The sequence below is a fragment of the Pleurodeles waltl genome, chromosome 12 (assembly GCF_031143425.1).
Source record: "Pleurodeles waltl isolate 20211129_DDA chromosome 12, aPleWal1.hap1.20221129, whole genome shotgun sequence".
In the NCBI taxonomy this organism is placed as follows: domain Eukaryota; kingdom Metazoa; phylum Chordata; class Amphibia; order Caudata; family Salamandridae; genus Pleurodeles; species Pleurodeles waltl.
Window position 1 is genome coordinate 532,978,068 of NC_090451.1, and position 25,030 is coordinate 533,003,097.

Genomic DNA, 25,030 nt, shown 5'->3' on the forward strand with positions numbered 1-25,030 from the left:
GCCTCTATTGCAGGCTGTGAGCTGTACATCTATTGCAGGCTGTGAGCTGTGTCTCTGTTACAGGCTATGAGCTGTACATTTATTGCAGGCTGTGAGTTGGGCTTCTACTGCAGGCTTTGAACTGTGCCTCTATTGCAGGCTGTGAGATTTGTCTCTGTTACAGGCTGTGAGCAGTATATCTATTGCAGGCTGTGAGCTGTGTCTCTGTTACAGGGTGTGAGCTGTACATCTATTGCGGGCTGAGAGCTGTGTCTCTGTTACAGGCTTTGAGCTGTACATCTACTGCAGGCTGTGAGTTGTGCTTCTACTGCATGCTTTGAACTGTGCCTCTATTGCAGGCTGTGAGCTGTACATCTATTGCAGGCTGTGAGCTGTGTCTCTGTTACAGGCTGTGAGCTGTACATCTACTGCAGGCTGTGAGTTGTGCTTCTACTGCATGCTTTGAACTGTGCCTCTATTGCAGGTTGTGAGCTGTGTCTCTGTTACAGGCTGTGAGCTGTACATCAATTGCAGGATGTGAGCTGTGTCTCTGTTACAGGGTGTGAGCTGTACATCTATTGCGGGCTGAGAGCTGTGTCTCTGTTACAGGCTGTGAGCAGTATATCTATTGCAGGCTGTGAGCTGTGTCTCTGTTACAGGGTGTGAGCTGTACATCTATTGCGGGCTGAGAGCTGTGTCTCTGTTACAGGCTGTGAGCTGTACATCTACTGCAGGCTGTGAGTTGTGCTTCTACTGCATGCTTTGAACTGTGCCTCTATTGCAGGCAGTGAGCTGTACATCTATTGCAGGCTGTGAGCTGTGTCTCTGTTACAGGCTGTGAGCTGTACATCTACTGCAGGCTGTGAGTTGTGCTTCTACTGCATGCTTTGAACTGTGCCTCTATTGCAGGGTGTGAGCTGTGTCTCTGTTACAGGCTGTGAGCTGTACATCAATTGCAGGATGTGAGCTGTGTCTCTGTTACAGGCTGTGAGTTGTACATCTATTGCAGGCTGTGAGCTGTGCTTCAACTGCAGGCTTTGAACTGTGCCTCTACTTCAGGCTGTGAGCTGTGTCTACATAACATGTTTAGTGCTATACATATATATGATGCTGAGTGCTATGCATTCATAATGTGCTCAGATTAATGCATGTATACAGGCTCAGTGCTATGGACGTATCGCAGGTTGCGAGCTACGGGTATATACCAGACAAGAGATATTCATTTACAATAGGCGAGGGCTATGCATCCATAAAGGCAGAAAGCTAAGCGTCTGTAATAGGCTTTGAGCTATGGATCTATGACATGCTAAGGGCTATGCATCTATAACAGGCCCTGTGCTTTGCATATATAAAAAGGCTGAGAGCAGTGTATCAATAACAGACTGAGAGCTATACATCAATAACCGCTCTTATACAACGTATCTATAATAGGTTTGTGAGTTATGCATCTAATATGCTGAGAACCATGCACCTACAAACAGGCTGAAAACTATGCTTCTACGCTGACAGCTACACATCTACAACAGGCCAAGAGCTGTGCATCAATAATGCAGATGTCAAAAGCGGAGGGACTTGCATTGCTAAATGGCTGGGGCAATACGTTTATCATAGGTTGGGAGGCATGCATATAAAAGACATCTGTAACAGACAGGAGCTAGGCAGCTCTAAAAGGCTGTGATGTATGCGTCTATAACTGGCTGCAAACTTTGCATCTATAAAAGAAGTATGACAAGCCTACAGTTATGCATCCATTACATACTGAGAGCTATGCATCAATAGAAGGAGAAGCATGCATCTATAAGAGGGTGAAAGCTATGCATTAATAACACGCCAGAGCTGTGCATCTACAGTAGGCTGAGATGTCCTATCTGTAACAAACCAAGAGCTATGCATCTACCGCAGGCTCAGTGCTGTGCCTCCATAAGAGGCTCACACTATGCATCTCTAACAGGCTGAGAGCTATGCATCTAAAACACGCCAAGAGCTGTGCATCTACAATAGGCTGAGATGTCCTATCTGTAACAAACCAAGAGCTATGCATCTACCGCAGGCTCAGTGCTGTGCCTCCATAAGAGGCTCACACTATGCATCTCTAACAGGCTGAGAGCTATGCATTAATAACACGCCAGAGCTGTGCATCTACAATAGGCTGAGATGTCCTATCTGTAACAAACCAAGAGCTATGCATCTACCGCAGGCTCAGTGCTGTGCCTCCATAAGAGGCTCACACTATGCATCTCTAACAGGCTGAGAGCTATGCATTAATAACACGCCAGAGCTGTGCATCTACAATAGGCTGAGATGTCCTATCTGTAACAAACCAAGAGCTATGCATCTACCGCAGGCTCAGTGCTGTGCCTCCATAAGAGGCTCACACTATGCATCTCTAACAGGCTGAGAGCTATGCATTAATAACACGCCAGAGCTGTGCATCTACAATAGGCTGAGATGTCCTATCTGTAACAAACCAAGAGCTATGCATCTACCGCAGGCTCAGTGCTGTGCCTCCATAAGAGGCTCACACTATGCATCTCTAACAGGCTGAGAGCTATGCATTAATAACACGCCAGAGCTGTGCATCTACAATAGGCTGAGATGTCCTATCTGTAACAAACCAAGAGCTATGCATCTACCGCAGGCTCAGTGCTGTGCCTCCATAAAAGGCTCACACTATGCATCTCTAACAGGCTGAGAGCTATGCATCTAAAACACGCCAAGAGCTGTGCGTCTGTTACAGACTGGGACACTGCATCTATAACAAACCGAGAACTATGCATCTGCAGAAGGCTCGGTGCTTTGCCTCCATCTCATGTTATGCATTTATAACAGACTGAGAGCTACGCATCTTTAATAGATTGAGAGCTATGCATCTATAACAGGCTCAATGCTATAAATCTATAATATGCTGAGAACTATACCGCCACAACAGGCTCCAAGAGATGGATCTTTAACAGGCTGACTGTGCATGTATAACAGAGTCAAAGACATGTTTCTAAAACAGGCAGAGAGCTGTGCATTAGTCACAACTAGATGCCAGTGCATCTATAACAGGCCATGAGCCGCGCACCTGCAATAGGTACTGAGCTGTGTCTCAAAAATAGACCAAGAGCTATGCATCTATAACAGACTGAGAGGTATGCGCCTATAATGTGCCAGGAGCTGTATATCTATAATGGGCTATAAGCTATGCAGCTCTAATAGGCTCAGTCCTGCAACTCCATAACAGGCTATGCATCTACCACGGACTGAGAGTTATGCCTTTATAACATGCTCAAAGCCTTGCATCAATAACAGGCTGACAGGTTTGCACCTATAATAGGTCAGGAGCTATGCATCTATAATGGGCTATGCATCTATAACCGGCTGAGGTATATGCATCTACAACAAACCCAGAGCTGTGCATCTACAAGAGGCCCAGAGCTGTTCATCTGTAACAGACAACCGCACATCCATATGTAACAGGCCGAGATGTACCCAACTAAAACAGGCAAAGAGTTATGCATCTACAACAGGTTGAGAGCTATGCACCTATAGCAGGCTGAGCTCTGCGCATCTTTAACAAGCTGGGAGCTATGCATCTATAGTTCTCCTTGCCTAGATTCTATAGTCAAATTAGAAATAGTGAAATAAAGTAAAATAAGCAAATTGATACTATTTTTTTTAAGTGTGTGACAGATCACTAGGGGTTGTAGCCTGACAGATGTGCCTGCGACCTTGTGCCTCTGCATTGACATGATGTCATTTGTGAATCGCAGCGTCCCGATTAGGTACACATTGGTGCTGTATACCTTACAAAGCACGTCAGCACGTCGGGCGTAGTATCAGTCCTCAGAAGGTTTGTAAGGTGTAAGACCTCGTTTGTAATAATAACAAATAACGCTAGACACCTGAAATAAATTTGTGCTATGCCCCCTAGTGGCATCACAATGCCACTGCGGGCGCCACACAGCTTCTCACAACCGTCCTCGCGCCCTGAAAGTGAGATGACAGGCTGGCGGTTTGAATGCTCAGTTTACTTTCATTTTCCTGATGTTCTTTGGTGCATTTAACGTCTCTCAAGTTGAAGTCACAGTTTCCTGGCCTGTTAAAGAACAGGGGTGCTGTTGATAAAGCAGGCAGATAGACGGGTGTTCCATCCTCCAACAGAAATGGAAATAAATTACTGCAGGAACCCACATATCAAGGATCAAGGGGTGGTGGCGGAAAGGGAGTGGAGTTACGATGGGGCGGAGACAAGAGAAGCTGAGTCGGACATTCAAGGGAATTGGCAACAAGGGTAACGTGACAGTAAACCCTTCTCCTTAAGAGGCTGCATTTTAACACATCTTCCGGGGTTGCGATGGCTGCAGCACAGATCTTTGTGCGCCCAGCAATGTATAATAATGGCCAGATAACTCTGGTGGTTAATGCCCTTGCTTGAGAGATCTTTTTTAGGTCTAGTCACTGTTTCGACTCATAAAGTAGTGTAGAAGTTGAATGTGCCCTGTTGAAAAGCACATCGTGTAGCATGAAGATCACATATTTGTATTTTCTGTAGCTAGGTAAGCGAGTCCCTGATTTTGTCTCAGACATCATTTTGTTACTTGCAGTTCAATTAGCTGCAACCCTAATATAGCACAGTGAGCTTTGCACGGGATCAGGGAACGGACTGCACACTGTAAAACATGGCTTTCCAGCCTTAATGCTTTTTAATCTCAATCTGTCATTATTGTAAGGTCGTTAAAATGTGAATTTGTGTAGTAATTTTTTTTTTTAGTACAGACAATACCAAACCACTGTGTTATGTTTTAAATGCTTTAGGCGTGTCTTCATACAAGGCACTCTTAACATATAACGCCTACAGTATGCACGATGTGAGACTTCTACACCTTGCCGTCCTCAGTAGCTAATGTAACATTCCCTATACATTGATTTGCACAGGTGTATGAGTTATTGTCTCTGTTTAAGGAATATGTGGTGTACAGTGCTTCAACACACTACATTGGAATGAATGGTGCTATGAAGAATTACATTTAAAAAAGAATTACTAAGTACTGTTTAAATAATTATGTGTGTTATTACTCATACAGGAAAGTACCTCTGGAATTCTTACACTGCATGCATATCTCATACATACAGTGGTTGATCAAAAGTCAAACAAGCATTGGCAAAGTCAATAGGTCTCGGCTATACAAGAGCTATTGGCTTTGTCAATGTGCTTTTGCCGTGTTGTACATCAGTGTGGCTGAAAGTCAGTGGCATGGAATGTCATAGAGTGGAGTGAGGGAGTAGTGTGTTGTAGATTTGAGTGGGGGTAGAGTGTCATAGAGTAGAGTTCAATGTGTTGTGACGAAGTGACGTGGGCTGGAATTAGGGGCAGTGGGGTGGATTGGAGTAGAGTGGGGTGGATTGAAATGGGGTGATTAGATTGGATTGGGGTGGGTGGATTTGACTGAAGTGATAGGACTAGGGTGGGGTGGATTGGACTGGGTGTTTTTGAGTGGGTTGAATTGGAGTGGGGAGGATTAGACTGGACTAGAGTGGGAGGATTGGAGGGGACTGGAGTGGGGTGGACTCAATTTATATGATTGGAGTGGGGTGCAGTGGATTGTGGAGTGGATGGACTGGAGTGGGATGGATTGTATTACAGTGGGGCGGATTGGACTAGAGTGGAGTGGGTGGATTGGAATGGGGTGGACTAAAGTGAAGTGGTTTGGATTGGAGTGGGGTTGATTGGAATGAATCGGGGGTGGGTGGGGTAGACTGGAGTGGGGTGTATAGGATGGGTGTGTATTGGACTGTTGTGGGGTGGATTGGGGTTGGGTGGAATGCACAGTGGTGGGTGGATTGGAGTGGGGTGAGTTGTAGTGGAGTGGACTGGAGTGAGGTGGAATGGAGTGGGGTGGATTGGAGTGAGGTGAAGTGGACTGGAATTGAGTAGGGTTGATTGTGGTGGAATGGATTGAAGTGGGGTGGATTGGATTGAGTGGAGTGGATTGGATTGGTGTGGATGGGGTGGGTTGAATGAAGGTGGTATGGAGTGGGATGGATTGGACGGGAGTGGGGAGGATTACGGTGGACTGTATTGGACTGGAGAGCAGCAGGTTAAGGTGAATTGGATTGGAGTGGGATGGACTGGAGGGTAGTGGATTGGATTAGAGTAGAGTGGGCTGAACTGGACTGGGGTAGAATGGTGAGGATTGGAGTGGAGTGGGGTGAGATGGATTGGAGTGGATTGGAGTGGGATGGACTGGGGTGAAGTAGAGTGGATTGGAGTAGAGTGGGGTGAAATGGATTGGGGTGGAGTGGAGTGGATTGGGGTGGGGTGGACTGGATGGGGTGGATTGAACTGGATTCAGGTGTGGTAGGGTGGATTGGCGTGAGGTGGAATGCACTGAGATGAGGTGGATTGGAAAGGAATGGTGTGAGATGGATTGAGTGGGGTGAATTAGATTGGAGTGGACTGGAGTGAGGTGGAGACGAGTGGAGTGAGGCGGACTGGACTGAGTGGGGTGAATTTGGGTGGGGTGGATTGGATTGCATGGAGTGGATTGGTGTGGGTGGATTGGAGTAGGGTGGATTGGACTGGAGTGGGGTTAATTGGACTGGAGTGGGGTGGAGTACATTGGTATGGAGTGCAGTGGTTTGGAGTGGGTGAATTGAGATGGTGTGGGGTGGATTGGAGTGGGGTGGGGGATTAAGGTGAACTGGATTGGAGAGGGATGGTTTGAGGTGAGGCAGGTGGATTGGAGTGGTGGATTGTGTTGGATTGAAGTGGGGTCGTTGGACTGGAGAAGGGTGGGTTGGACTGTAGTAGGGTGGGCTGGACTGAAGTAGGTTGGATTGTGGTCAAATGGAGAGGGGTACATTAGATTGAGGTGGATTGGTGCGGGGTGGATTGGAGTGGGTGAACTGGGATGGAGTGGGTTGAATTGGGATGGAGTAGGGTGGAGTGGATTGGGGTTAGATGGACTGGATTGGGGCAGGGTGGTCTGGAGTGGGGCAGATTGTTTTGGATTGGAGTCGGGCAGATTGTTTTGGATAGGAGTAGGACATACTGCTTTGGATTGGAGTGGGGCAGACTGTTTTGGTATGCAGTGGGGCAGACTGGAGTGGGGCAGATAGTTTTGGATTGAAGTGTGACCGATTGTTTTGAACTGGAGTGGTGCAGATTGGTTTGGGGTAGATTGTTTTGGATTGGAGTGGGGCAGATTATTATGGACTGAAGTGGGGCAGATTAATTTGGATTGGAATGGGGCACATTGTTGTGGATTAGAGTGGGGCACATTATTTTTGATTAAAGCAGATTATTTTTTATTGGAGTGGGGCAGACCGTTTTGGATTGGAGTGGGGAGACTGGAGCTGGGGAGATTGCTTTGGACTGGAGTGGGGCTGGTTGTTTAGGATTAGAGTGGGACAGGTTGTTTTGTATTGGAGTGGGGCACATTATTTTTGATTGGAGTGGGGCAGATTGAAGCGGAGCAGATTGTTCTGGTTTGCAGTGGGGCAGATTGTTTTGGATTGGTGTGTGAACGATTGTTTTGGACTGGAGTGGTGCAGATTATTTGGGGTAGATTGTTATGGATTGGAGTGGGGCAGACTGTAGTGGGGCCGATTATTATGGACTGGAGTGGGGGCAGATTGTTTTGGATTGGAATGGGGCAGATTTTTGTGGATTGTAGTGGGGCAGATTGTTTTAGTTTGGAGTGGGGCAGATTATTTTGGATAGGAGTAAAACAGACTGTTTTGGATTGGAGTGGGGCAGATTGTTTTATTAAGCAGAGGGGCAGATTGGAGTGGGGCAGATACTTTTGGATTTAAGTGTGAGCTATTGTTTTGAATTGGAGTGGTGCAGATTGGTTTGGGGTAGATTGTTTTAGAATGGAGTGGGGCAGATTAATTTGGATTGGAATGGGGCACATTGTTGTGGATTAGAGTGGGGCAGGTTGATTTGTATAGGAGTGAGGCACATTATTTTTGATTGGAGCAGATTCGTTTTTATTGGAGTGGGGCAGACTGTTTTGGATCGGAGTGGGGAGATTGGAGCGGGGCAGATTCTTTTGTACTGGAGTGGGACAGATTGCTCTGGACTGGACTGGGGCTGATTGCTTTCGATTAGTGTGGGCAGGTTGTTTTGTACTGTAGTGGGGCAGATTGAAGTGGAGCAAATGGTTCTGGTTTGCAGTGGGGCAGATTGGAGTAGGACAGATTGTTGTCAGATCGATTGTTTTGGACTGCAGTGGTGCAGATTGGTTTGGGGTAGATTGTTATGGATTGGAGTGGGGCAGACTGAAGTGGGGCAGATTATAAAAGACTGGACTGGGGCAGATTTTTGTGGATTGGAGTGGGGCAGATTGTTTTGTTTGGAGTGGGGCAGGTCGGAGTGGGGTGGGGCGGAGTAGATTGGAGTGAGGTGACTGGAGTGGGGGGGTGGAGTGCAGCAGACTGTTTTGGAGTGGGGCAGAATGGATTAGGGCAGATTGTTTTGGTTTGTAGTGGGACAGATTGGAGTGAGGCAGATTGTTTTGGATTGCAGTGGGATAGATTTTTTGGATTGTAGTAAGGCAGACTGGAATGGGCCATGTTGTTTTGGATTTGAGTGGAGCAGATTGTTTTGGACTGAATTGGGCAGGCTGTTTGGGAATGGAGTAGGCAGACTATTTTGGATTGGACTGTGACAGGTTGGATTGGGAAAGATTGTTTTTGATTGTAGTGGGAAGACTGTTTTGGATTGGAGCGGGCAGATCATAGTGGGGTGCATTTAAGTGGGACAGATTGGGGTGGGATGGATCAGGGTGAGGTTGACTGAATTGGAGTGGGGTCTGTTGAGTGGGGTAGATTTGACTAGAGTAGGGCAGATTTAGATTTGAGTGGGGCAGATTCTTTTAGATTAGAGTGAGACAGATTGTTTTGGATTGGAGTGGGGCAGACTGGAGTGGGACAGATTGTTTCAGATTGGAGTGGGGATGTTTTTTTTGGATTGGAGTGGGGTGATTTCTTTGGATTGGAGTGGGGCAGATCGGAGTGGTGCGGATCGGAGTGGGGGAGTGGTGTGGGGTGGATTAGACTGGATTGATAGGAGTGGGCGGATTGGACTGGAGTGGGGTGATTGGAGTGGGGAGATTGTTTTGGATTGGTACTGGGGCAAATAGGAGTGGGGCAGATTATTTTCGATTTGAGTGAGGCAGATTATTTTGGATGGAGGGGGGGTGATTGTTTTTTATTGTAATGGGCAGATTGTTTTGGATTGGAGTGGGGCAGATTGGAGTGGGATGGACTAGAATGGGGCAGATTTGAGTGGGGCAGTTTGGCGTGGGGTGGTTCGGGGTGAGGTGAACTGAATTGGAGTGGGGTGTATTGAAGTGGGGCGCATTGGAGTGGGGCGGATTTAGATTACAATTGGGCAAATTGTTTTAGATTAGAGTGGGGCAGATTGTTTTGGATAGGAGTAAGACAGACTGTTTTGGATTGCAGTTAACTATAGAAAATACAACTTTGCATTTTTGTTTGTCCTGCTGGCCACATTTTTGCTATTCATGTGCCTTCTGTTTGCAGGGCACTAGAAATTAAAAGAACAATACAGTGCCTCAATCACGTCAGGAGCAGCGGATGGGCACTGATTTAGTTGATCAATCAGGAGTGGAAGTAATGATATAGCATCCAGTGACAAATTACGAGGCTGTAAATAAGAGTACAAGGCAAGCCAACAAATGAAAAGCGACAGGAGGGCTTCCAAGCCCCTTTCTAATTACAATAGTGTCTCGCTAGTGATACGGACGTGCTAGGGCATGCTATTGCAGGCTCGGCCCCAAAAACAGCTTTCAAATCATAGTTTCTATTAAGTACTTGTGAAGTGATAAGCAGTGTGCCCTTATTTGCCCCTAATATATTAGCATCCAGATGTTAGACTTCAGGTAGCTCCCAGACAGTATAATACCAGAACAAAAGTTGGGTCAATGGCCCTTTAAATTAGGCCTTTGTTTTGGACCCAGTTGAAAGTGAATATAAGAAAGCACCCACCTAGCTTGTGGCTCCAAACAAAAACCTTCTGATACTGCTGAATGTGCACTGGGACAAATTAAGCATATTTCACTGGGGCCTGCCCAGGTCCTAGATCCGCTCAGTAATAGCTGCCGGCAGGGGCGTGACAGAAGGCCCCACAGCGCCTCCATCCTGCAGGGGCCCTCTCACCCACTTCTCCGGTCTGTGTGCAAAGGCGCCCAGAACTAATCAGAGTAGCTGCTGCCTGGCTACAGCCTGCTGCACAGTGCATCCCTGCAGCATCTCTTTCTTGTGAGGCACCAGCGACAAAGTTACACAATACTTCATTGTTCAAGCATCTCAGGGCCGCAAGCGAAAGGACACACCAAGTCCATGGATGTGACTGAGTACTGCGCAAAAAGACAAATCCAGCAGCACAGTCGAGGGTGGTAGAGGCGGGAGAGAGTCAATCTGGAAGGTTGAAGGACAGAATAGAGGAAGCTGGAATTACTGGGGTACTGGGAGAGGTAGAGAAAGAGAGGGAGCAGCGAGCTGAGAAAGGGACAGAATAGAGAAAGAGAGAAGGAAACAAGTGTAAGAAAGTTGAGAAAAATGCAGCGTAGACAGACTGGTATAGGGTAGGACAGCTGCAAGAGACAGAAGGATAGAGAAGTGGAAGAGAGGTGCGGAAGAGACAACGTAGATGGAGGGAGGCAGAGAGAGAACAGACAGATGTCTGTGTGAGAGCGAAAGACAAGTGAAAGTCAGCTGAGAGAGAAAGGAGAAACTGGCGAGAGACAGGTAATACACAGATAGAGGCGAAAGAGACAGCTGAGAGGAATGGGTGGAATCACGTGAGACGGAGATAGGTGAATGGGATAGAGGGGGTGAAAAAGAGACATTCACGTTAGAAAGGAACAACCAAACTAAGAATGACAGGAAGAGACAGATGTGAAACAAGTAGACAGTTGAGAGACAGCCAAGAGGAACACAGAGGGGTAGAATGCCTTGTGAGAAAGAGAGAGGCAGGTGTGTGATAGGAAGGCATCTGAACGATGTAGAAGGGGGACCTGTGAGAGAGAGGTGCCAAAGAGACAGATAATGGTGAGCGACAGCTTTGAGAGATGCAGAGAGAAGGGGGAACAAGGGAGGAGACAGGAAGACATGCGAGAGAGAGACGGGTTGAAGAGACAGGCATGTTACAAAAAGAACAGTTTACAGAGAAAAATAGATGGGGAGGAAACGTTTTCTGGGTGAGATACAGCGAGAAGGGAAGGCAGGTGAGGGAAAGACCCTTTGGGGCTCTGTGCCTCCCTGTGAAGGTGGGGGGTGAGGGGCGGGGGTAGCCCGTGGGGCACCTTCACTGCACCTCTCAGGGGGCTCCATAACGTTTCCTTATACCACTGGCTGCTGGACCAGGGATCTGGCTGCTTCCCCTAATTTCCACAAAAAGTCTGCTGCAAACGCCGGCCTCCTGGAAAACTGGGCAAATTAATATGCAATCCCGTTTCTTCATTCAAGCAGTTCCGCAGAAACTATTCCCACAAAAACCACTGTGGCTGAAAGTCTAATTAAAACATTATTATGAAATGGTTACCCACTTTGCTTTGAATTATAAATTGTACCTAGTTGGTGTTTTAGTCATTTATACAGGGAACAAGGAGGAAAAATGTTACCTTTCCACTGTATTATATTTTATTAAAAAATGCTGTTTTCTTTTACTCCTTGCTATGTTTTGTGTTGTTCACAAATTTCGAGCAGTGTGTCTTCTCATGGTGCTATAGCATGTTTAATTTTTAGGGGCGAGGCTGTGTCGCTTGCGCATGCGTTTCGCCTGCGAGACGCTTCAGTAGTTAGAAAAGGGCTCGGAGCCCAGTCCATGTCTCGTCAGTGTCTTTAATTGGTTCACGGGCTTGCCTGTTAAAATCTGCTTGCTTTTCATTAGTGGAAGGCATGCATGCGTCATGCCTTTTTCGGTGGTTAGCCCTCCTCGAGCGCAGCGACCAAGTACTGAAAACATGCGAGGCTCGCTGTTTTCCGTCCGGTTTGTGGACTACTTTTTATCTTTTTTCGCAGCGCAATCTCGCTGGGCAGAAGTAGAGCGCTTTCCATGATATCGACCCTGTAGGAAGTTGGCCCTGTGTATACTATTTCAAAGTAAGAAATAGTGTGCACAGAGTCCAAGGGTTCCCCTTAGAGGTAAGATAGTGGCAAAAAGAGATAATTCTAAAGCTCTATTTTGTGGTAGTGTGGTCGAGCAGTAGGCTTATCAGAGGGTAGTGTTTAGCATTTGTTGTACACACACAGGCAATAAATGTGGAACACACACTCAAAGACTTACTCCAGGCCAATAGGTTTTTATATAGAAAAATATCTGCTCTTAGTTTATTTTAAGAACCACAGGTTCAAGATTTACAAGTAATACTTCATATGAAAGGTATTTCAATAAGGTTTTCTAGGAACATTGAATAATCACAATATAATGTACAGTTTTGACAAAAATGGCAATAAGCTATTTTAAAAGTGGACACAGTGAAAAAATCAACAGTTCCTGGGGGAGGTAAGTAGTTGTTAAGTTCACAGGTAAGTAAAACACTTACAGGGTTCAAAGGTGGGTCCAAGGTAGCCCACCGTTGGGGATTCAAGGCAACCCCAAAGTTACCACACCAGCAACTCAGGGCCGGTCAGGTGCAGAGGTCAAAGAGGTGCCCAAAACACATAGGCTTCAATGGAAACAGGGGTGCCCCGGTTCCAGCCTGCCAGCAGGTAAGTACCAGCGTCCTCAGGGGGCAGACCAGGGTTTTTTTTGTAGGGCACCAGGGGGTGGGGGGGACACAAGCAGGCACAGAAAGTACACCCTCAGCGGCACCGGGGCGGGCAGGTGCATTGTGCAAATAGGCGTCGGGTTTTGTATAGAAAGCAATGGGGAGACCCGGGGGTCTCTTCAACGATGCAGGCAGGCACGGGGGGCTCCTAGGGGTAGCCACCACCTGGGCTAGGCAGAGGGTCGCCTGGGGGTCGCTCCTGCACTGGAGTTCGGTTACTTCAGGTTCTGGGGGCTGTGGTGCAGTGTTGGTTCCAGGCGTCGGGTCCCTTGTTACAGGCAGTCGCGGTCAGGAGGAGCCTCCGGATTTCCTCTGCAGGCGCCGCTGTGGGGGCTCAGGGGGGGGTCGTCTCTGGCTACTCACGGGCTCGCAGTCGCCGGGGAGTCCTCCCTGTGGTGTTGGTTTTCCGCAGGTCGAGCCGGGGGCGTTGGGTGCAGACTGGAAAGTCTCACGCTTCCGGCAGGAAACGTGAAGTTTCAAAGTCGTTTCTTTGTTGCAAGAAAGTTGCAGATTGTTGACCATGGACGCTGTTCATGGGAGTTTCTTGGTACTTGGTTGCAGGGCAGTCCTCTGAGGCTTCAGAGGTCGCTGGTCCCTGTTGGATGCGTCGCTGTTGCAGTTTTCTTCGAAGCTGGGAGACAGGCGGTAGGGCTGGGGGCAAAGCAGTTGTCGTCTCCGTCTTCACTACAGGGCTTCAGGTCAGCAGTCCTTCTTGTTAAGGTTGCAGGAATCTAGTTTCCTAGGTTCTGGGGTGCCCCTAAATACTGAATTTAGGGGTGTGTTTAGGTCTGGGAGGGCAGTAGCCAATGGCTACTGTCCTTGAGGGTGGCTACACCCTCTTTGTGCCTCCTCCCTGTGGGGAGGGGGGCACATCCCTAATCCTATTGGGGGAATCCTCCTTCTACAAGATGGAGGATTTCTAAAAGTAAGGGTCACCTCAGCTCAGGACACCTTAGGGGCTGTCCTGACCTGTGGGTGACTCCTCCTTGTTTTTCTCATTATCTCCCCCAGCCTTGCCGCCAAAAGTGGGGTCAGTGGCCGGAGGGGCGGGCATCTCCACTATCTGGGATGTCCAGGGGCGCTGTAACAAAAGGGGTGAGCATTTGAGGCTCACTGCCAGGTGTTACAGTTCCTGCAGGGGGAGGTGAGAAGCACCTCCACCCAGTACATGCTTTGTTCCTGGCCACAGAGTGACAAAGGCACTCTCCCCATGTGGCCAGCAACATGTCTGGTGTGTGGCAGGCTGGCAAAAACTAGTCAGCCTACACTGGTAGTCGGATATGTTTTCAGGGGGCATCTCTAAGATGCCCTCTGGGTGTGTTTTACAATAAATTGCACACTGGCCTCAATGTGCATTTATTGTGCTGAGAAGTTTGATACCAAACTTCCCAGTTTTCAGTGTAGCCATTATGGTGCTGTGGAGTTCGTGTTTGACAAACTCCCAGACCATATACTCTTATGGCTACCCTGTACTTACAATGTCTAAGGTTTTGCTTAGACACTGTAGGGGCATAGTGCTCATGCACGTATGCCCTCAACTGTGGTATAGTGCACCCTGCCTTAGGGCTGTAAGGCCTGCTAGAGGGGTGACTTACCTATGCCACAGGCAGTGTGAGGTTGGCATGGCACTGAGGGGAGTGCCATGTCGGCTTAGTCATTTTCTCCCCACCAGCACACACAAGCTGTGAGGCAGTGTGCATGTGCTGAGTGAGGGGTCCCTAGGGTGGCATAAGACATGCTGCAGCCCTTAGAGACCTTCTCTGGCATCAGGGCCCTTGGTATCAGGGGTACCAGTTACAAGGGACTTACCTGAGTGCCAGGGTTGTGCCAATTGTGGAGTCAAAGGTACAGTTTAGGGAAAGAACACTGGTGCTGGAGCCTGGTTAGCAGGGTCCCAGCACACTTTCAAATCATAACCTAGCATCAGCAAAGGCAAAATGTTAGGGGGTAACCACGCCAAGGAGGCATTTCCTTACAGACCCTTTGACATAGTTAATTGCACTTTTGCCGATAGGTTTCACTATTAGTGAACTGTAGCAGCATGATCGCGCTCTTTTTTCCATTTAATGTAGCAAGAAAAGTCTGGTTGGGAGTTTACAACTGCTAATAGCTCTAACTCGGAGAAATGCGAGACCTTTGCATTGCAAATGCTTGTTTTGTCTGGCGCGAGCCAAGACCTTTTGATTTCAGTGAAATTTGATATACAATATACTTATATACAGGGGCGTTTATTCGGCCCTCTTCATCCATTGGTCTGTCACTGTGTCATTCATATATTTCTTCCAACCATTACACCCCACTTTAGCCATTGGTTAACGTCACTGGGAGTGACAGCATTCTGGTCTTTCATGAGAAACAAATTCACACACAAGTGGTTCTTTTCAGTTGCATGAACTATTACAACGTATGCTTTTAGCCATTTTTTTAATTTTTCTTAATGCTGACGAGGGGCCCTCAAAGATACTCAACAATAAAAGTTTTACAAAAACATGACAAATCAAAACAAGCATTGACCAAGCCAAAAGGCTGGCAGCCAATTTTGATCAGAGCCCTTCAGGCTGGTCTGTTCCTACAGAGCATCATGAAGAACGATAAGGCTGATTTACACTCATCCCTAAACGTGGTGGTACAATACGCAATAATAAAAAAGTAAAGACCTGAAAGTCCACAGTAACTATCAGTGGCTGGGATTAAATCACTTGTTATGTGCCTAACGTATATTTTTGAAGCGTAACATGCACCCTGCTCAGACCTCTTCCCCCTACAGCAAATGCTAACTAGTAGCTGCAGAAACATGGCAAGCTAGGGCTAACAAGAGTGACAGGTTTTAGGTTATTTTGAAATTTGAAGTGTGATTGCTTTCTGCAGATCTTCAGTGTGACAGGCCTTTAATAGCCGGTAGAGCCCGTTACGGCAGGTTCTAAGGCTATAGTAGTTCCCAGCTCTTACATAGCTGGGAAGATTTTAGTTTGCACACAACTTCTATTGGGTTCTTCACATCGCCAGCAGATAGCATGACACAGCAAGCACTGTGCTCTGCTTGATGTCAGTTTTTAAAATTTGCAGAGCCACAGCAATTTCCCTCACCCCTAAGTTGCGGCAAACAGGTAGAAGCCATTTCCGTTTTCCTAAATGATATGCAGGGCAAAAAAACAGGATGTGCTCTTCTGTCTCCTCGTTTGACCTGCACCCAGGGCATAGACTTCCTGCATACAGTCAGGCACCCCCACTTAACTGTGAAAGTTGCTAATGGAAGTGGCCCATACCTGAATTGCAGGTACAGCTTCCTCGCTTGGGGAGGTTCTAGCTCATTTAAGAAGCATTCAAATTTGAATTAATGCGCGAGTAAAAGAAAGGTGTCCGTGAGGGTGCCACGTGGGGCATGCACAAGCGACTGCTGCCCATAGGTGTGCCTGTACTTCACTTTCAAGAGCATTTTATTAATTGAAGAGACTTCCCAGGGATTAGTCCAAAGGTTATGACAGTCCATCTTTGCCAGTGTCTCCTTTACATATCTAACCCAGGGAATACTTCCAGATCCCGAAGTGCCCAGGACTTCCTTCAGCCCCTCCCGATAGGTCGTAAGCTCTTCTATTGACCAAATGTACTTCCAAAATAATATAGGCCTGACACCTACTAAATCCGAGATTGGCCTGACGTCCAGGTCCAACCGAAGGGGAGTCAGAGGGGTGCTAGTGGAAAGCCCCATCAGCTGCCACAGGAAGCAATTTCCACAGCTTGCAAATTCCCCATGTACTTGTGTCCCCACAGATCAGCTCCATAAAGAGATGAACCAAGCATCTGCTGTTTGTAAACTTGTCGGACTGGGGACAGTGAACAAAAACAATGCTCTAATCAAGGCCCCTGTGTTCTGCATCAATCTAAGCTTTGAGTTGTCTGTATGGCAGGACCAGTCGAGTTGTTCCGTTAATGTCAGTCCTAAGCACTCAAATACATGAACTTGCTCCAAGGGGATCCCTAGCAGCTTTGGCTTTGATCTCATTCTGGGACACGAATTTAAAACCATGTATTTCGTTTTTGCCACATTTATTTTGAGTTACCTCTGGACACAGTCTAATATCGTCTGTAGCCCCATCAGTGATTTTGATAACAGTAGAGGGTCGTCTGCAAACATCAGGGCCAGAGCCTTGATGTTTGCCAGGCATGGTGCATCCCGGTCACATTCAGCCAATTAAGATATTAATTCATTAACGTATAATGTAAAAAGAGTTGGAGCCAGGACACAACCTTGTCTTACTCTTCTACTGACAGTGAAACTTTCCATCATATCGCCCCACTTTCCACAACGAACTTGAGCATAGTTGTGGCTATAAAGCTTTATTATGACAGTCAGAAAATCTCCAGGGACCACTATATCTGCCAAAACACACCAAAGCATTTTCCTGGGTACTATATGGAATGCTGAACGTAAGTCAACAAAAGCAACGTGATGTCGGCCACCTCCCAGTATCACTATTTTCCAGTAGATGAGCTGAAGTCAGAATGCCTGGTCTACCGTACTAATGCGTTCCCTAAACCCTGTTTGGGGGGGGGGGGATAATATTGCTCTTTCCCCAATCCAGGTTTGCAACTGCTTCAGGATGACTCTACTAAATAACTTTTCGGAGCAATCAATGTGACTGATCGGCCTGAAGATACATGTGTCCAATAAAGAACCCTTCTTATGGATTGAGGCTATCTCACCCCATGCCCACGGTGTTGGTAATGGGGTCCCAAGTAGAATGGTATTAAATAAAATTACAAAATAAGGGGCCCAGATCTCAACCTCCCCCTTATGTAGGTCTCCTAGGATCTTACCTGAGCCAGGGGCTTTATAAGAAACAATCTTCAGCAGAACCCCCCTTACCTCGGGCAGTGTTATGAGCACGCTTTCCATTTGTGGCTCCTCTCTGCTTGCCCGGAATGAATCTACTTGCACCCTGGAGGATGCCTCAGTACCCTCAGTACTATTGGGGACATACAATCTGGAGAAGTGAGCGACCCAAGCAACAACGGGGAGGCTCGCCTTCACCGGGCAATAACCTTCCTTTAACCCTGACGCAAGGCAGTTCCAGAAGGCTCGCTGGTCACACTACCTAGCTGCTTCGAGTAAGCCTTCCCACAGCCTCCTATTGCAATCTTTCTTAGCATCACTGACGCACCTCTTATATGCTGCTCTCTTCTCTTTTATTTCCCCCTTAAGTTGAGATCGTATAGCTGACTTGAGGGGTGCCCTACCTGTCTTACAGGCACTACTGTACCAGGATAAAGGAGAGTTTCTTCAAAAGGACTTTTTTGTAGCCATGCAAAAATGGTCCCCGAGCGCTGCAAACAAATTATTATGGCTGGTGCACACTCGTTCTAGCTGGTCACCCTGAATCTCGTTCCACTTCAGAGACTGTAGATGCTCAATACTACACCCAATAAGCCTATATATTTCCTGAAGCTGTTCCCTAGATGTAGCCATAGTGGGCCATATAACAGAACGTTTGTTGCTAGAAGTTTGCAGCCAACAATCAAAGGGTTCATCTGCACTACCCCTCTCAGCCACTGGGAGTTCTACGATATGGACCAATACATTATTGTCACTATTGCCTCTATTGAGTACTATTATGTCTCTTTTATACTGCTAAAGCCTTATGTCTGCCAAGATGTAGTTGATTAGGCTAGTTCCTGGTGTCCGATCAAAAATATGTTTCCCCTCTTTGTCAGAGTGTATCTTACCATTTGTTGCCCACAAGCCCTGGTTCAATGTTAGGACACTCATTTGCAATGCCAGGGTTGACCACTTCTTGATGGGTGGTAACCCCAGAGGGGGGGATCAACCACACAGTATCCTCATCTTGAGATAGGGGAATTGGGCACAGGCGTCTAGGGGTCCAAACTAACAATTTAAGTCCCCATCCACAAGCTGCACTACTCCCCATGGGGAATTGGTCATATGCATATTCAGTAACTTAATAGTTGGAGAGTCATTGCTAAGACACCCCAGGCCTTAAATGGACATTATAGATCTAAACACATACTGCAGGAAAGGTTAGCGAAACACAAAGAATATCCATAGAGGGGATCATAATTTCTTGGACCATGCAGCTCAAAGAAGTGCATACTCAGATTACTAAGCCCCTGAAGGTCTGCCCCCAGTGACTGCTAAATTACTAAAGTTGGTATAACCAGATGGGTGTACATTCCTAGTAGAGCAGGTTTCCGGGAAAAGACAAATTGAGTATGTATCTATGAATTTGCCCCATTCTGGTATGTCAACTTTGTCGATCAACCTTGCAACGTTCCATGATACTAGTCTCATCTTGTTGACAGAAGATTAGGGTCAGCACAAGGACGCATCAGAAGCGGGCACTGCCTCTGCTCTAGCATGTGAAGTTCGGGGAGAGGGGCGGCAAGCAACTATGAGGACAACCCCCCTAGAATTATTTAATAATAGATTGTAAATAGCACGCTGCTCACCCACTCCCTGAGTCAGAGTAATGTCAGGGTCACAATGACAGGATCTAGATTGTTGCAACCCCTCATTACTATTTGGCTCTACAGTCTCCAGTGGCCCAGGGGATGAAATACCCTATGACGAGTGCCCCTTCAATCACCTGGCCTATAAAGACCCCATCTAGAAGAATTAACATCCAGTTTGCTCCTGCAAGTGACCTTGTTTAGTGGTTCTTTCCTACCCCCATTCCCAAGCCAATATTACATCCCCTTACAGCAGTAGACTAATTTAAAGTCAATCTGCCCTGTCCAATGCTTTAAAGCGATTGGATACAGGATTTCCAAAAATGCCTATTTGGCTAGGGTGTTTATTAGAGTTCACCACGAGGCTCCTATCCAAAAGCTGACTCCTTCTATGAACCAACAATTCCTGCCTCTGGATATCGCCAGGATTGCAAAAGTCCCCCAGTGGAAGCAACTCAATAGAGGTATCTGCGCTATGGCCCCCAGCGTGTCTAAAGAGTAAGCTCTGCACCAACCTTGGAGATCTAAAGTTGAACACAACGCAGACGCCCTGCTGATCCACAGGCCCCAACCCCAAACAGGCCACCCTAGGTGTTAGCAGAATATCATTCGCCTTAACGAGGGGGAAATTCCTATGCCGAACCAACCAGTTTAGACAATTGTTGGTTAGTTCTTTCTGGTTCTCCTTTTGGGCAGCTTGCAGGTGTAAGGTTTATAAGAGGTTGCTTCTGGAAAGGGTCAGGCAACTTAGCCTGAGGTTTGATTGACTCCGTCCCCTCCCTTTAGGAATTGGAGGCCCCTCAGGCCTCGAAGGAGCAGCGTCAGTTCCTTGAAGATTGTTATGTGCTATATGACTCTCAACATTGGGTGCACTAAAGGTGCACCGAGTATCACCAGCCTCAGGTTGTTGATCGGTGGATCCATCCCTTGTCAAGGGTGAAGAACAGAATATATTTCCAGTCTTGGAACCACCCTAGGTCAGAGCAGCTGGATTCTGTGATTCATTCTGAAGTGATTTCAGATCAGTGATTCTGTTCTCAATCATTGCTAATCGGGCCAAAACTAGAGAGAGTTTGCTTGCTGTAACATCTGTAATCTTCAATAAATATGCCTCCATTAACTTGCTGACCCATGGAGGAGTGGGCCGGGCCTCCTTTCTGGATAAAGCATCGATGTCTATAGTTCCAAGCTGATAATTTGTGCTTGAAATCACCTTTTCCCAGGAGCACCCTCTAGGCTATTTGGCCTGCTTGGAAAGCCCATTGCAATCCTGTGGTGAAGGGCCAATGATGGGCGAGCTCAAACCAGTCACCAGAGACAGCCTCCTCTCCGTTAGGGCTATTTCTGTGGAGATGCACACTGCAATATTTAATCAATACTCGTTGTGTGTGTAGGAGGTGGAGTCACAATAGCAGCTGCCCAACGCCCTTCTTGCTCATGCCACCAGTTAAAAGCCAATTATAAGCCTGCCTGCCATGTTTTAAAGTCACAGACTTACTACTTAGAAGAATTACCAGGGAAAGCCAAATAATAGCAAAAGCTACAGAGCAGTTCAACAGCGTTGTTGGCACACTCAAGCAGCCAGCTAACAAAACAACAATCAGAACAAGCGTTTGCAATGCAGCGGGTCTCACATTTCTCCGAGTTAGAGCTATTAGCAGTTGTAAACTCTCCACCGGACTTTTCTTGCCTCATTAAATGGAAAAAATGAGCGCGATTGCGCTGCTACAGTTCACTCGTAGTGAAACCTATTGGCAAAAGTGCAATTATATACGTAACCGGAAAAAGTGCAATTAACTATGCAACAGGGTCAATGTCATGCACAACGCTCGACTTCTGCCAAGCGAGATCACGCTGCGAAAAAAAGATAAAAGTAGTCCACGAACCGGACGGAAAACAGCGAGCCGCGTATGTTTTCAGTACTTGGTCGCTGCACTCGAGGAGGGCTAACCACTGGAAAAGGTATGAGGTATGCATGCCTTCCACTAATGAAAGCAAGCAGATTTTAAAAGGCAAGCCCACGAACCAATGAAAGACACTGACGTGACATGGATGGGGCTCCGAGCCCTTTTCTAACTACTAAAGCGTCTCGCAAGCGATACACATGAACAAGCGCATGCTAGTGCAGACTCAACCCTAAAAAGGGGGATTCTGGAATCAGGGGGAGCAAAGAGTGGACCCAGCGAAGCCTCGTCAGGCCGCAGATGGGCCTGCTCTTGGCCCGGGTGTGTCCCGTGCAGTGGGATGCCATGAAGCCTTTAGTAGCACTTCCTGGTGCAAAACAGGTGCTGCAGCATTGGCGGCCCTTGCTGCTTTGACTGCTGGTGGTGTATTCTTTGACAGTCCTGCCCTACTGCGAGTCCTGGAAATGCACCCCTATGGGATAATTTTAACTTCTCTGAATGTCTAATTGTGCTCTGCGCCAAACAAAAATTGCCAGAGGCTCAAGGAAAGTGTGCAAAAGGGTATGATAAGAGATTAATAGAGTGAAAAGGATCCTAAATTGGAAAATAACAAGGCTATTGAAGCCTCTGGTGCAGCAGCCCTCAGGAACAATAAGCGCGATAAAGGTTGCATATTATAAGGTGCTGTGAGGTGCAAATAAACGGTAGTCAGAGTCAGAATAGTGCACTGTTTTTTATATTTGCCACAGGACAGATCCAGCTAGATTCTGGCCATATGTAAATGGACAACATCTTGGCAATGTTGTTACTAATTATTTAGCAATAGGACATGATAGTGGTTAAATTATGGCCTGCTTCAAGACTATAAAACGATATTCGAACTAGTCAATACGGAAAAGCTGTGGTGCAAATGGAACATGTTAGAAAATTACGACTGCTTTTGTTGGCTACTATGGCCTTGTATTCAGACACCTGGATAAGGACTAAGCGATACAAGGACTCAACTCTCCAATAAAGTTCACAAAAACAGAGGCTGTAAACAGAGGTTCATACTTGCACCCATGTTGTTCACTATATACACTGTAGTGTTTGCTTCAGAATACCTGCACTTTTCTATCTCCCTTTCAAGCACTAGTGGAAAGTAGTGGGATCGCGCCGTATATTGGTTCCGGCAGCTATTTGTGGCCAGATCTGGGATACGGCTGACCAGAGGAAATATGCTAACTTTGTCCTGGTGTCGTTTTCCAACAACAGCTTACAAGTACTTTAGAGAAACTATGATTTGAGGCAGGTTTTTTACTTTGTTCAACCCCTTATTTAAGAAATGTGCATCACTGCACGAATACAAGATGTATCTGTATGTATAAATAATTGCACCCATAATGATTTAAATGCCACCTACTTATATATTTTCTATTTAGTTTTTTTTAGCGCTACTCATCCCAGTGTAGGGTGTCAGAGTGCTACACTTCACACACAGAGACACAATAAAGTGTATAAATCAATGTACAGGAAATGTTATTTAAAGACAATGAGGGTTATAAGGTGTAGAAATCATATGTCGTCCATACTTGTAAACTTTATATGCTAAGTGTAAACTTTCAAGAGAAACACAAAGTCAGGATATAAAAGACAACATAGTTATTGGGGCTGCCTGTATCAACAAATCTTGATTGACTTCCAAACAAGCCAGTTGTTTCAATCTTAGAATAACAACATATTCAGAAAAGAAAACAATAACAATCTTAACCAGGGGTCTCCAACCTTTTCTGTAATTAGAGCTACTTATAATCAATGAAAATCACCCTGCACTGCTAATAGTATTAGTGTTGTAATAGTGACCACATCAGACTAGATTACATTAGTAGCCACACCATTCATGATTACTAGCCATGATCACCTGAGTGCATCAGGCAGGGTAGCCAGCGGTAATGTAAAAAGGCTTTGTCAGTTTAGAATACACTTACATAGGTAATACATAATAGCTAAAGCCTGAATGATCCTGGCATTAAGGTAATATCATTACTAAGCTTTAACTACATTTTGAAAATCCAACCATTTTCCTCTAACCATCAGCTTATGAGTTCTGAAAATACACTCATTTTCCTCTTGAAAACGCAAATTTCAACTTTGGTATACCTGTACAGCCAAGAAAAAGCTTCTAATTGAGTAGGCTGAGCTGCACACAGAAGAGCTTTTTACTGGACCATTAGCTTGCGAGCTACTTATTGGAGAAGCCTGATCTAAACCTATAACTTACGGTCTGCATGCTGCTCCTTGATGCTAGTAAACAGAATAGTGTGCGACATTAGAAGGATTGCAGTGTATGAACTGGAAGTAACACAATGATCTTTGCATTAAAAGCAGTAGCCCACTTACCTAGCTACATAAAATACAAATATTTGATTTGCATGTTGCATGATGTGCTTTGCAGCAGGCACAATTACCCTCTATTCTACCTTATGAGTCGAAACTGTGAATGGACAAAAAACAGAACTCTCCCAGAACAGCATCAACTATCAGACTTATTTTACTGCTATCATAATCCCCTCGAAAATGCTAGGCACACAAATATGTCTGCAGCAGGTGTCTTAACCCTGAAAACTATTTTAAAATCCCGCCTCTTTGTGACCAATTAAGTAAGCTAGAACCGATTTGTGATCACATTTGTCCTTGTTGTCTATTTCTTTGCAGCAAATTAATGTAAAATAAATATATAAGTTGATTTCCCAGTCTGTTTTTCAAACACCAGGTGAATCCACCCCCTTTCCTCTGACATACTTAGCCCCCAAACACATACAATGTATTGGTTTCCGGAGTAAATTGTTTCCAATTTCAAAACTCCTTTCAAGCATTGCTCAAGATTTGTGCTGTCTGTACCTTTTACAGAGCACACAAATCCAGTCCCTAAAATATCCTTCTCTCGACATATCATAGGAGTCACAGTGCTTACTCTTTAAGAGTCTATAAAAAAGCGTGAATTGCATAAGGAAACCCAGAGACATGGGACAACGGTGGAGGAGGGGTTAAGCTCCTGACAAAAGGCTTAAGGTGAATGGTTCTTTCTATCACTCTCGGAGTCATCGTTTCTCGGTCTCGCCCTTTCAAACTCTTTCCTTCCAATGTTAAATTAATTCTACATTTGTGATGTGTTTGTGTTGCTGCAGGACGAGCCTCTGGAAGGCTGAGAGTAGCCCTGTCCAGAGAGGCGATTTCCCTTCATAAACACTTCAGTCGCCCCCTAAAACTAAGCACCGAGTTCAACACCCAGTCTTTGAAGCACAGCCCTCTCCCTGCTACCCCCAACACTCACCAGTGCGGGGCTCTGAGGTGGCGGCCTCTGCTCAGGTTCAGCCCTCCGCCCCCTGGTCTTGCAGTGCACGCTGGGACTTGTAGTGTGCCAGCCTCTAGCCTGCCTGCGAGTGCAGGAGGATACACACCTTAACGCTGCTTTAATGATTGAGTCCAATCCTCCTCAGCGACTGCCACTGCATCACACGCACTTATCCCTGATGAGGGGCTTGGAGCGGCATGTAGCATGACATGAGAGCACGGTAAAACTACAATTCCCGAAATACTTATCGCACCGACATGCTCAAGCACTAAAGAAATAGCCATTCTGGATCGGAGAACGTCACCTGCCTGCCTTGTCATCACTTCCTCCTTTCTTGGCTTTGTCTATAGTACAGTTAAGAGGACTAAATCTATAGCTTTCTGCTGGAAGGCTGGGTAACTTAAGCCCAAGGTGGCAAAAGTGGAATCTGCCATTGTAAGGAGTACGTGGTAACTGATACATTTATGAGTATTAATTTAAGCAGTTTTGCAAGAGTGCCACGTTTGCTTCAAGCAAAGTGCAGAGTTTAAGCACCGCGCATAAAGTGAAACGCCGCACGTTGT

At 46.4% G+C, this 25,030-nt stretch overlaps 1 protein-coding gene across 2 annotated transcripts in view; it reads right to left on the bottom strand.

Moving 5' to 3' along the window:
* FCSK (fucose kinase) overlaps nucleotides 1-24,673 on the bottom strand; it is a 579,999-nt gene extending 555,326 nt beyond the window's left edge. Inside the window, exon 1 of one of the 2 annotated variants that reach the window (XM_069217519.1) lies at nucleotides 24,447-24,673. The gene's annotated coding sequence lies outside the window, so the exon portion shown is untranslated. The remainder of the gene's footprint in view (nucleotides 1-24,446) is intronic. The other variant, XM_069217520.1, reaches the window with a different exon arrangement.
* Nucleotides 24,674-25,030: the final 357 nt, after the last annotated feature.